The sequence below is a fragment of the Galeopterus variegatus genome, unplaced genomic scaffold, assembly GCF_000696425.1.
Source record: "Galeopterus variegatus unplaced genomic scaffold, G_variegatus-3.0.2 Scaffold983, whole genome shotgun sequence".
Classification (NCBI taxonomy): Eukaryota; Metazoa; Chordata; class Mammalia; order Dermoptera; family Cynocephalidae; genus Galeopterus; species Galeopterus variegatus.
Window position 1 is genome coordinate 355,139 of NW_007727094.1, and position 13,030 is coordinate 368,168.

Sequence of the window (13,030 nt, forward strand, 5' to 3'; positions counted from 1 at the left end):
TATTTTGAGCTGAATTGTATCCAACCAAAATTCATATGTTGAAGACCTAACATCTCGTGCCACATCATAAAACTGTGTGAGTACTTGGGATAGAAATAACTGAGGTAAAATGAGGTCATATTGGTGGGCTGTAATTAGTATGACTGGTATTTTTATAAGAGGAAATTTGGACACAGATATGCACACAAACAGAGGAAAAATGATATAAAGGCAGAGGCCATTCACAGACCAAAGAGAGAGTTTTAGAGTTCTTTAAAGAAATCAGCCCTGCCAGCACCTTGATCTCAGACTTCCTACCCCCAGAATTGTTTCAAAATAAATTTCTATTGTTTAAGCCATGCAGTGTGTGGTACTATGTTATGTTAGTCCTAGTAAACTAATTACGTATATAGTATTTCAATCAATACACACATATGTGTTTATGTACAGGTAGTCCTTGCCTCACATAGTTCTAATATGCACAGATTTCAGTTATTATGTTTAGTTAAATAACACTAAATAACACTAGCCTCACAACACAGTTCAAATTTTAGTTTACACAGTACATTAACTGAATAACTGCATAAAGCACAAACATTACTGCTAGCTCTTCTGTTCACAAATTCCTGTGTAAGTGACATAGGTACATTAGGTACATGACCAGTTATGTGGCATCTTTTAAAGTATGTTGCTGATTGGTCACTGCACATTTGTAATTCAGTTCTTGCACAGACAGCAAAGCATGTAGTTGTGTTGCCTCTTTGTCTCCTACTAATAAACCCACCTGACATTTTACAAAAGTAGATAATCCAAAGAGGGAGTGAAAGAAGGCAACAAAGATGAAAGTGCAGCAAAGAAAAGAAAAGCAGTAACACTAAAAATGTAATTTGAATCAATCATAAATGGAGTTATGAGAAAATAGTTCACTATGAGAATGTTGACACTGCTGCTGTTAGAGAGACTGTAGATATGTAGCCAGAGGAATTTGGCAAAGCCCACTTAATGACATAACTAAGGGAAGTGGTTCTAACAAAAAGGACAAACTTGTTGCAGAGGAGGTAGGGACAGCACAAATCATCACATTAAGGGGACTCTAAGCTATTTCACTTCATTAGAAGGATACAATGTTGGAAGCAAATCCAGACTTAGAATATGACAATTCATCTGCTTGTTCTGTATTGTAAAATACATGAAGAGAAGAGGTGATTAAAATTTAAACTACTTAGTCAAGTTTTAAAATATTTTTATTTATTTTTTAATCTATATTTTTATTTCCAGGGATGTGGGTCACAAAGTTTTCAGCAGCCTTTACCAAGAATGGATTTTATAGAAACTAAGAAAGTTGGCAGAACACTGCAATTGCTTGCAGTGTTTCTTTGTAATACACTCCATGGGAGAAGGTAAAGGTATTCAATCATTGCCCATAACAATGTTAAAGTGCAAGTGGGAATTTATTTTGCAGCAAAAGTCTTGTTTTCAAACCTATGCTTGATAAAGATAAAACTATTTGGAGCATTTATGTGTGTGTGTGTTGGATGTATGTACATAACAGCTTTTTATTTTAAAATTTTGTGAGATTGTGTTATTACAAATTTTTAAAATTCATTTTTATTGAGACATTGTACATATTTATGGAATACAGAGTTACATTTAAATACATGTATAAAATGCATGATGATTTAATCAGGGTAATTAGCATATTCATCATTGTAAAACTTAATCGTTTCTTTGTGATGTATTTGATCTCCTCTCTTCAAGTTGTTTCATAACACATAGTCAATCATTGTTAATTATAGATTCTTGGGTCGACTGTACACCAATAGAACTTATTTTTTCTATATAGGTATAATTTTGTTTCCATTAACCAGCCTCTCCTTATCTCCCTGACCCCTTTTCTGACTCTAGTAACCACAGTTCTCTCTCCTTTTAGCAGTTCAACTTATTTGTTTGTTTCTTTCTCTTTGGTTTTTAGCTCCCCTATATGAGTGAGAATATGTGGTACTTCTCTTTTGTGTCTGACTTATTTCACTTAACATGATTTTCTCCACATTCATCCACACTGCTGTGAATGGCAGAATTTCATTCTTTTTTATAACTGAATAGTATTCCATTGGGTATATGTACCACTTTTTCTTTATTCAATCATCCATTGATGGACATTTAGGTTAGGTCAATATCTTGGCTATTATAAATAGAGCTGCAGTAACCATGGGAGCTCAGGTATCCTTTTGACATGATGCTTCCTGTTCCTTTGGTGTTAACTACCCATTAGTGTTAACTACTCTACTCAGTTATAAAAAAGCATGAAATTCTGCCATTCGCAGCAGCATGGATGAACTTGGAGAAAATCATGTTAAGTGAAACAAGTATGGTCATTTTCACAACATTAATTCTACTGATCCATGAGCACGGACTGTCTTTCTATTTTTTGTGTGTCCTCTTTAATTTTTTTCACTAGTGTTTTGTAGTTTTCATTGTAGTGATCTTTCACCTCCTTGGTTAGATTTATTCCCAGGTATTTTATTTTTCTGGTAGCTATTGTAAATGGGATTGCTTTCTTGATTTCTTTTTTGCTAGTTTGTTATTGGTATATAGAAATGCTACTGATGTTTGTATATTGATTTCATATACTGCATCTTTACTGAATTCGTTTATCAGTTCTAAGAGATTTTTGGTGGAGTCTTCAGGTTTTTCTACATATAAAATCATGTCATCTGCAAACAGGAACAGTTTGACTTTGTCTTTTCCAACTTGGATGCCCTTTATTCCTTTCTCTCGCCTAACTGCTCTGACTAGAACTTCCAGTACTATGTTAATTAGGAGTGATAAGAGTGGGCATTCTTGTCTTATTCCTGTTCTTAGAGGAAAAGCTTTCAACTTCTCCCTGTTCAGAATGATGTTAGCTGTGGATTTGTCATATACGGCTTTTATTGTGTTGAGATACTTCTATACCTATGTTGTTGACACTTTTTATTATGAAGGGATGTTGAATTTTATAAAAAGCTTTTTCTGCATCTGTCAGAGAAGTGGTATACAGTGGTGCAGCAGGTCCTGGCAGCTCTTTAGAGGACCTCTGGATCAGCTGTTGAGCCTGGAACAAACTTGCAAGGACACAGCAGGAGCCAGTGGCTCTGTAGATGCTTGCTGTGGGGAAAAGCTGCTGCTACTCAATCTGCTGTTGGTCAGGGAACAGATGACACTGGTGCAGCACGTTTTGGCAGCTCTGTAGAGGGCTACCAGGTCAGCTGCTGAGTCTGGAATGAGGCTGCAAGGAGACAGCAGGCCCTGGTGGCTCTGTGGAGGGTGGTGACGGTGGGGAGAAGAGCTGCTGTGGGCTGGCTGTTGGCTGGCACAGGCACCTGTGGGCTCAGCAACTGTGCAGGGTGTGTGCATGCAAATGTAGGGGACTGCCACCTCTTGGTGGCTTCCTCATTCAGCAGGTCTGCCTGCTTATCTGGGGGGCCAGGGAGTATCACATGGGTTCAGATGCTGGGGGTCTCGGTCCTTCCATCTGGCCCAGGCTCCAGGCAGCCAGGATTGCATTCCTGCCAGCACCCATGTGAACATGGTAAAAAGTAGTGGGGCCTCAGGATGTAGGGAGCCAGTTCCACCAGGTCCAAGGCAGGGTGCACTCTAGCCATGGATTCAAGATCAAGATGGTGCTGTGCTGTAGCCGTTTAGGGTGGAAGGGGGGTTTCCTCTCCCGGGCTTCCACTATGAGGCTGTGCAGCTGTACATACTCCCAGCTATTCCCTAACTGGGTCCGGGACCCCAACGGACTAGAGGACTCTTGTGGCAAGGATTGTTGGCGTTTGTGGTAGCAGTAGGAACAGCCGGTTTTTCCAGCTTACCTTCTCTCTGCCTGACTTTGAGCCAGCCCCCGTGGTGAGGCAGAGGCTGGATGCCTTGCTCCGCTTTCTATGGTGCTGTCCCCATCTTCTGCACACCACGAAGATTTCATCATCTCCTGGTGGTCTGCAGCGTATTTCTTCAGTCATTCTGGTCAAACTGTATTTATTTGTTTGTTGTTTTGGTCTCTCTTTGTGGGGGAGCATAGGGAGAGGAGACGAGTGCCAGACACCTCTAGTTGGACATCTTCTTAAAATATTTTTAAACAAATTAAATTTAATTAATATAGAAAGTTAATGTTCATACATATGAGCAGGACTTAATAATGTAGACAGGGTTTTTGAAATTTAAAATTCAGTTTTAAGCATTCTGTTTCAACGTACACATATAAAACAATAAGATAAATATAAACAATGAAGTAAAAAATTGGCAAAGTGCACAAACTCATAGATAAATATAAACTGGCCTAACATTATTTCATCTATCGTGGAGGTGCAGATTTATAATTTTCCTATGCTGAGTGTGCATATGGAGAAATAGGAACTTTAATGTGCTTAATGTCAGTGTAGACAGTTAGATGTGCCCAAGTCAACTTCTTCTTATCTCACCACACTCTCCTGTTGAGGATAATGCGTTATTCTATTGCCCTGAGGAGTCATTACCCTTGATGTATTATTATCTTTTAAATATCTCTCAAATCCGCCTACTTCTCTCCTTCTCCTTCTTGCCTTTACGTGGACTCCTCTTTCTGTCATGATCTTCCTCTCAATCATGCTAGTGGACTGCAGAGTCCAAACACCTCCTCTGCAAATTCTGCAAGATTTGTTCAAGCAGACACCATCGGTCCCTCCTCTCCTTTACATATTGTACAATAATGTATCTTCAGGATTGTGAATATCTATTTGCATATATGAGCACTTTCACTGAGTTCCTGGTGTTCAGGCTGTTTGTGTCATCTGTCTTTGTATCTGCAGTGACACATTGGAGGTATATAATATGTGATTTTTTGAATGAATAAACCTCTAATGCTGTATGCATTTAATTTACTATGCCACGTCTAACTCAGATTTATATCTTAAGCTTTATCTTTAATTGTGGAGGTTTCTATACCTGAGCCTTACATTCTTTTTTTCTTTTTAATTTATTTTATTTATTTAATCAAAATCGATTATACATATTTTGGGAGTTCAACATTGAGATATGTCAATCAAATCAATATTACTAGCATATATATTTGTTACAAATAGTAATCATTCTTTATGCCCCTTGTCCAATCTCTCCCCTTCCCCAACTCCGTCCCCCCTACCCCCTCTAATCACCCTAGGTTTCTTCTCTCCTTCTGAAAGAATAATGGTTACTCTGTTGATTTGTTGCCTAGATGATCTGTCCAATGCTGAGAGATGTGCTCAGGTCTCCCAATATTATTGCAGAGCAGATGCTTCTTCTGTCACTCTGAAATGGGTTTTGTGGAGAGAGACATCATCTTCTTTTATCTCTGCTGTTGACTCTCCTTGTGAGAACGCAGTCCAGTGGTTGGTGGACCATCTGTATGGTGGTTGTGGTGTCTAGCCACTTTGGCGGCAACGATAGTTATTGTGGTGGCTGTGGTGGGCCACCCACATGGAGGTAATGTTTTGTCATGCTCCTTCATGCTGGCAGTGTGCCAGGTTGTAAGGTGTGTCTGGTCCCCTTGTCCGTGCCTCGGGTCCCCAGGTGGGGCATGAGGTGCTGGCACAGTGTGCCTGGTTGTGGGAGGGTGGTCCATTCCCCTTCTCCATACCCCGGGTCCCTGGGCAGGCCCCGAGGTGCTGGTAAGCATTATATTTCTAAGCATTGTATATTTGCCCCTTTCATGTTAAAGATGGTTATATTAATTCTTAAACGTTTGTCTTTCCCAACTAGACAGGAAGATCCATGAAGACATGACCTACATGTCTTGTTCTCCAGTTCCACGTGTGCCTGACATAATAGTTGAATGAACGTATGACATGAAAGGCTTTGTTCATTGATAAAATTCAGACTTAACCAGTGGGGCATTTTCAAAGTAACGTGTAACCCTGGAGCCAATTTTTTTTTTTCAGGGCTTGCAAAGCAGTGATAAGATATCATAATATAATGCTGATATCATATTTAAAAATTTTTTTCAGACTATAAATTTAGTGTGTATGGTGAGTTTATAAACTCTGAGAACATCAATTTTGGAGTCAGATTGGGTTGAATTCAGATCCACCTTTGTCAGCTACTAGTTGTGTGATGGCAGGAGTGGGACTTCATTTCTTTATAAAACGGGGGACAAAGTAATCTGCCTCCAGAATTATCATGGGGATGAAGTTATGATGATGAATGTAAATGAAGCACCACCCAGTGTATAGTACTTGAAATGTGCATAGTAATCGTTAGTCTCTTCTCCATTTCCCATCTTTTAGATTGCAATCCTATGTATGTTTTCAGTACCAATACAATACATTATCAATATCTGAAATAAATAAATTTTTAGAACATTTGAATTATGTTAGTAGGAATCATCCATTTCCTGACAGTTTTTAATTTTATTCAACATTTTATTATTTATTTGACATGAAAAATATAAAAACCCCAGGCTACCTTTCTTTTGCCACCACGTAATTGTTAGCTATTGTTTTTCTTAAGATGTGTATGAACCCTCACTGCCAGATATGTGTATTCAAGGATTGAAAACTGCTATACTTACAGCTCACTCTCAAACAATTGAGTAAAATAAATAATGGTTCAAAATCCATGTTAATTTGAGAAAAAATAATGTTAAAATAACATGAGTCTTAAAATATCAATTTAATTTTTAAGATTAAAGTAGGTAAAATTAAGTCCTATTTCCTGTGTGTAGCAAAATCAGAGACCTTCTTACGACAAGTAAAGCAGCTGAACACTCACTCAGATAAGCTTTACTCAATGTATTAAATTGTATTGATCAGAAGCCAAACACAAATAGCTATAAATAACAGTATATCGTGTGTTTACATTACATATACATTGAAACTAATGCTTAGTTTGTTTTCGACTTTTTTTGTTGTTTTGTTGTTGTTGTTGTTTTATTAAATTTAAAATACCTGCTAAGACTTTTGGCACGTACCTGAATTCTAAGCAACAGTGGATATGAGAGGAGAGGAGTTGATAGTGGAAATGACCACTAGGTGACGCTAGGTGTCTAGTTTATAAATCTGAGCAGTTGCATTTCTCAAAACCTTGCTTCTCCCTTTTCTTCATCAGTTTTTCAAACACAGTATCTAATCCAAAGCTAACTTTCAGTAAAATTGGAGCATACAAAAAGCTAAAATTTATAGCATCCATGTTTTGAAATTGCTTTTAACTCTTCATTCAATCACTTTTCTTTACTTTCTAAAAGGTAATAGCATCCAAATCTGGAATCTAGTTATGATTATCTAAAGTGTTATTCTTAATATAATTTTTAAAATATATAACTTACCTCCTTCTGTACCCATATCAATTTTGATATATTTGCTGTAGGACTACAAGTAATTCAGTTATATTATAACTTGTTCAACTGGGTGCATTTATTCTGGTGCTAGGCTAAATGAATAATTTTCAAAGTTTAATTATAGACTGCTTCTGTTTCCTTCTTTGCCATATAACCTAGGAGTTGGGGAAGGCTGAAGCAGAACACTAGGATTTGGGGAAGGGATTTTTGGCTGCATCTGACATCCATAGACTTGGATATGCAAAATTCTGGTAGGGCAGTTTTAATTATCGCTTCCTTGCTCACGTAGATTTTTTGTGTTTAACTTTGTTTCTGTTGAAGAGCAATGAAGGAATGAAAAATAATGAGCCACAGGAAGATAACAGAGAGGCTTTGTACTACCTCCAGGCCAATCTCAGGGCACGTTGCAGGAGCCTGCTGTCTGAGCACCCCATGGAGAGGGCAGGCCGATTTTTTGTGGGAGGAACATAAAGGTGCCCATTAACTGTTGTTGCAAAATTATTAGAACAAGATTGTGAGAGGATGTCACACTTTTTTTTCTGAGCATGTAAAATTGTATAATTGCATTGTAAAATTGCCATACAATGTAAAATGTATCAAAGGCTCTTACCTGTAGAACTAGGTTTTTTTGTGAAAAAAAATCAGGTCAGACTACACTTACCTTATAATGAAGTCACCGATGAAGTGATCTTTATGCATGGTGATGGTTCTTGGGCAAAAATATTTATTAGGGTTGTAGGAATGAGGGTTGTAGTTCTCAAAGACAGCCCAGCTTTTTCCAAATTGTGCTCCATAATATTCAAATCTAAAAGAAAGTAGAAATAAATAGAAACTGATATAGTTGTCTCTGAGTCTCACCTTTCCTAATTTTCAAGAAAGATAATTAGCTATTACCTACCACCAAACTAAGTGCATAAATTCACTCAATAGAATATATATTTGGGGAGATGGTGGTGACTTTAACCTTTATTCTTTGGAAATGTATAACTGGATTCTTAGATCTTTACATTTATAAAAGATTATTTCATTAAATGTTTAATTTTGACCTATTTTTCCCCATGTAATAATACTTAGTATAATTGAATAATACTTAGTATAATTGAAGTCATAAAACAAAAAGATGTAAATAAACTTCTTAAATATTTCATTCTTACTTAAAACTTAAAGATATTCATGTATCAACCAATGTTAGTCCACAGCCACAATCTTTCCTTTGCTTGGCAAACTGGGGTTCAATGTTGTCTTTCTTGTGTCAATCACATAATGCCTTTTTAATGATTTTCTGGGTAGATTTCTGCAAACGAGGTAAAATTTAAGGCTCCTTGAGAACTAATCTGAGTGCAGAATCCTTCTAGAATTTCCCCAAAACTTTTATAGACTATTTCTTTTTTTTTTTTTTTTTGTCTTTTTTGTGACTGGCCACACCGCACTCAGCCAGTTAGCGCACCAGCCATCCCTATATAGGATCTGAACCTGTTGCGGGAGCGCTGCTGCGCTCCCAGCGCCGCACTCTCCCGAGTGCGCCACGGGGTTGGCCCTTTATAGACTATTTCTAATATGACAACTTTTCTTTTAGGAATTCTCTTCTATTGAGACTTTCTGGAGTGAGGCAAAAAAGCACACATCATTCATGTATATAACATTTAATTAAGTTATATGTAAAAGAATATGCCATCTCTCTATATAACATGTAATTAAATTAAATCATTTCTATAGCAAGTAAAATTGGCATTAAAAATAGTTAAAGGAAAACCACAAATACCACTTGGTAAGTCACCTAGAATATAAGTACCATAAAGATAAAAACTTTTAAAATACCATACTTTAAAAATACCATACAATTTCCCTCTTTGACAACTCCCACAATGCCTGATGTAAATAAATATTTGTTTGATTAAGTCAGCTAGGGGAAATGGACAGCTGGGAGTTTTGAAGACATTCTGTACCCTGACTTTGGCTCTCTGGCTTGAGGACAGCTGTCCTTGTATTTCAGCCCCTACAAACCCTGTACAGTAAATCTGCACCTCTAAAGGCACCAAAGTCACGGCCCTCCCGGACTTATGAAACTCTGTCTACACACAGCATCTTTTCCTCAAAGTTCATCCTTGAGTTTTGTTCTGGTGCCTTTGTTCTGTATTTGTCATGTCTTTATTCTTTATGATAAATAGTTCTGTTTTAACTTTTGCTACTTTACTTTAGTGTTTCTTGTGTTAATTGAATATATGAATAACATTATTTTAAAATTTTCATTATTTTGTATTTTCGTAGTCTCTTAAATATTCATTGTTATCATGGTTTTAATTACTGTTTATAAATGTTATGTAATCATGTGCTTATCTATTTCTATTTATTCTTCATTTACTAGTCCTAGCACCTACTTCACCTGATACACACTAGACACCAAATATAATTATGCTGCTATTACATGCTGTTGATATTTTTAGCTTCTATAATAATTGAATTTCTTTTTTTTTTCTTGTAAAAAATATCTTTATAGAATTTTTTCACTCTAAGTTATGTGCAGGTATAGTTTGGATAATCTTTTAAAAAACAGTAGAAAAAAGAAACTTTGCTTGAAGTATAACTTCTTGAATCCTGGCAGGCTCAATTGAAAGGTTTCTTATAAGACTGGCTCACACAGTGAAGGGTGGCATGGCTGAGTTGACCTGTGGGCTCACCTCCTGGGTGAGATAAGTGGATCTGCAGGATCTACTCATTTAATTAACTGCTCTGCAACCTTGCTTCTTTAGTATGGTAAGTGTTTGCAGAGAAGAAAATATATTTTAAACTTTTAAAAGTTTTAATTTATGTTTAATGGCATAATACTTGTACATATTTATAGTGTACAGTGTGATGTTTTAATACATGTATACATTGTGTAATGATTAAATCAGGGTAATTAACAAATCCATCACCTCAAACATTTATCATTTCTTTGTGGTGAGAATATGCAGAATCCTCTCTTCTATCTATTTTGAAATACACAATACATTGTTGTTAACTATAGTCACCTTACTGTTCAATAGAACATCAGAACTTATTTCACCTAACTGTAACTTTGTACCTGTTGACTGATCTCTTTCTATCCTCCTGCCCCTCCCCTCCCCAGCCTCTGTGACCACTTTTCTGTTCTCTTCTATAAGATCAACCCTTTTAGATTCTACAGATCGAGATCATATGATATTTGTCTTTCTGTGTCTGGATGATTTCACTTAATGTGCTCAAGTTTATCCATGTTGTTGCAGGTGACAGGGTTTCATTCCTTTTATGGCTGAAGAGTATTCTGTTGTGTACATATACCACAACAACCACATTTTCTTTATCCATTCATCTGTTGATGGACACTCAGGTTGATTTCATATTTTGGCTATTGTAAGTAGTGCTGCAATAAATATGGCAGTGCAAATAGCTTTTCAACATACAGATTTCATTTCTCTTTGATATATACTCAGTAGTGGGATTGCTGGATCATATGGTAGTTCTACTTAATATTTTTTTGAGGAACCTCTACACTGTTTTTCATACAGCTCTACTAATTTGTATTCTCACCAACAGTGTGTATGGGTTCCCATTTCTCCACATCCTCACCAACACTTCTCTTTTGTCTTTTTCATAAAAGAGTGAGGTAATATCTCATTGTGGTTTTGATTCACATTTTCCTGATTGATTGATTAGTGATTGATAATTAGTGAGCATTTTTTCATACATCTGTTGGCCATTTATTTGTCTACTTTTGATAAATGTCTATTCAAATTTCCCCCCCCCCTTTTTTGCTATTGAGTTGAGTTTCTTATATATTCTGAAAATTAACTCCTTGTCAAATATAGTTTGCAAGTATTTCCCCCATTGTAGGTTTTTTCTTTAATCTTTTGATTGCTTCCTTTGCTGAGCAGAAGCCTTTCAGTTTGATGTAATCCTTGTCTGTTTTTACTTTGGTTGCCTGTGCTTTTGAGGTCTTATCTGAAAAATTCTTGCACAGACCAGTGTCATGCAGAATTTCCCCTTTGTTTTCTTCTAGTAGTTTTATATCTTATACTTTTTATATATACCTCATCTTTGCATATTGTAGAAGCTCAATACATATTTTCATTTATTTAAATATATCTTTTAAAGGGGAAGGAACAGTAGTAGAATAAATGCAATGAGTATAATAGATTAAGTTCACAAAGAATGAAAAGAACACCTGCAAGGAGAACATTTTACAATCTCCTTAAATTTCAACCACTTGAAATACTCCTTATGCTAAAAATGAAGTTATATTTTTTAATGGTTTACTTTTGAATGTACACTTGCAAGTCTGCACATAATTTTCAAAAACCCAATAAAAACCAAAACAGTAATCTCTAAGAAAACTTATTGCCAATCAACATTTTAAAAATATTGACTTTCTGTCAATCTACTACTTGGGACAATTTTCACTCTTCCTTGCCAGTTGTCAGAAAGAAAGTGCTGTTGAAAATGCTACAGTCCCACTGCAACTCAATGAACCACAGCAGCCAAGTGCCTAACTAATAATTGTCTCCTATTCCACAGCATTCTTTTTCCAAGAAGTTCCTATATCACTTGCCATTCAAAATATCTCTCTTGCAGTGCTGGTTTTCCATAGGCCTGTTATCCCGGGCAGTTTCACAGGCCACTTCCTTTAAGGTGTTAAGTAAAATTTATGGAAGCCTGTTATTTTGAACTGAGCTCCTGTCCCAACAGACCAAACCAAAATGGAGTCACTCATGCAAATTGCCACATAATCAAACGCAAACTTTAACGAAACTGGTAAATCTCCAAACAGACCAGTTTTTCCTAAGAACAGGAAATTCATATCAACTGGTCCAAAAGAACCCAGTCAACCTGAGCCAGTGTAATAATGAAATCCTCTCTGCTTTAACCCTTACAAGAAAAGTAACTTGAAGTAAACTGACGTTAACTCTGTTTTTTAAAAATCATTCTGTTTCCTTGTGTATTAGTCCATTTTCGGTTGCTTATAATAGAATAACCGAAACTCAGTAATTTATAAAGAAATAAAATTTATTTCTTATAGTTTTGGAGGCTGGGAAGTCTGCCGAACAGGGGGCACATCTGGCTGGGGCTTTCTTTTGGGTTGGAACTCTACAGAGTCCTGTGGCGATGCAAGCAACCACATGGCAAGAACTGGCATGAGCTCCCTCATGTGCTCTCCTTCAAAAGTCTCCAGTCCACACCCACGATAACTCATTACTTTATAAATGGATTAATCCATTCATGAGAGCATAGTTCTCATGATCTAATCACCTCTCAAAAGCCCTGCCTTTCAAATTACATAATTGGATTTCCCACCCTCTCTTCAGTGGGGATCAAGTTTTCAACACATGACCTTTTGGGGGATGCATTCGACCCATGGTACCTTGTTCCTACCTTATAAACTGTTCTCTTTTGCCCAGCAGAGCACTTATTCTATTTTCTAAAATGAGATGCTTGCCCAATTCTAAAATTACTAATAAAAGCCAATTAAATATTTAAATTAAATAACTTGTAATTTTGGTTTTTTGCTGGCTCTGGCAACCATGACGAGACCTGATGGAGTCTACTGATGGCCACTGAGACCCCCTAAGGAATGCAAACAATGCACCACCGCCTCTTTTTGGGGTCCTTCACCTTTCTCATGGAGTCTCAGTGGTCATGAGTTAAGTTCTTCTCAGATCTGAAGCTCCGCTCTATTTTGCATTTGAGCTCCCTGATCTCTTAGGTTTTGGC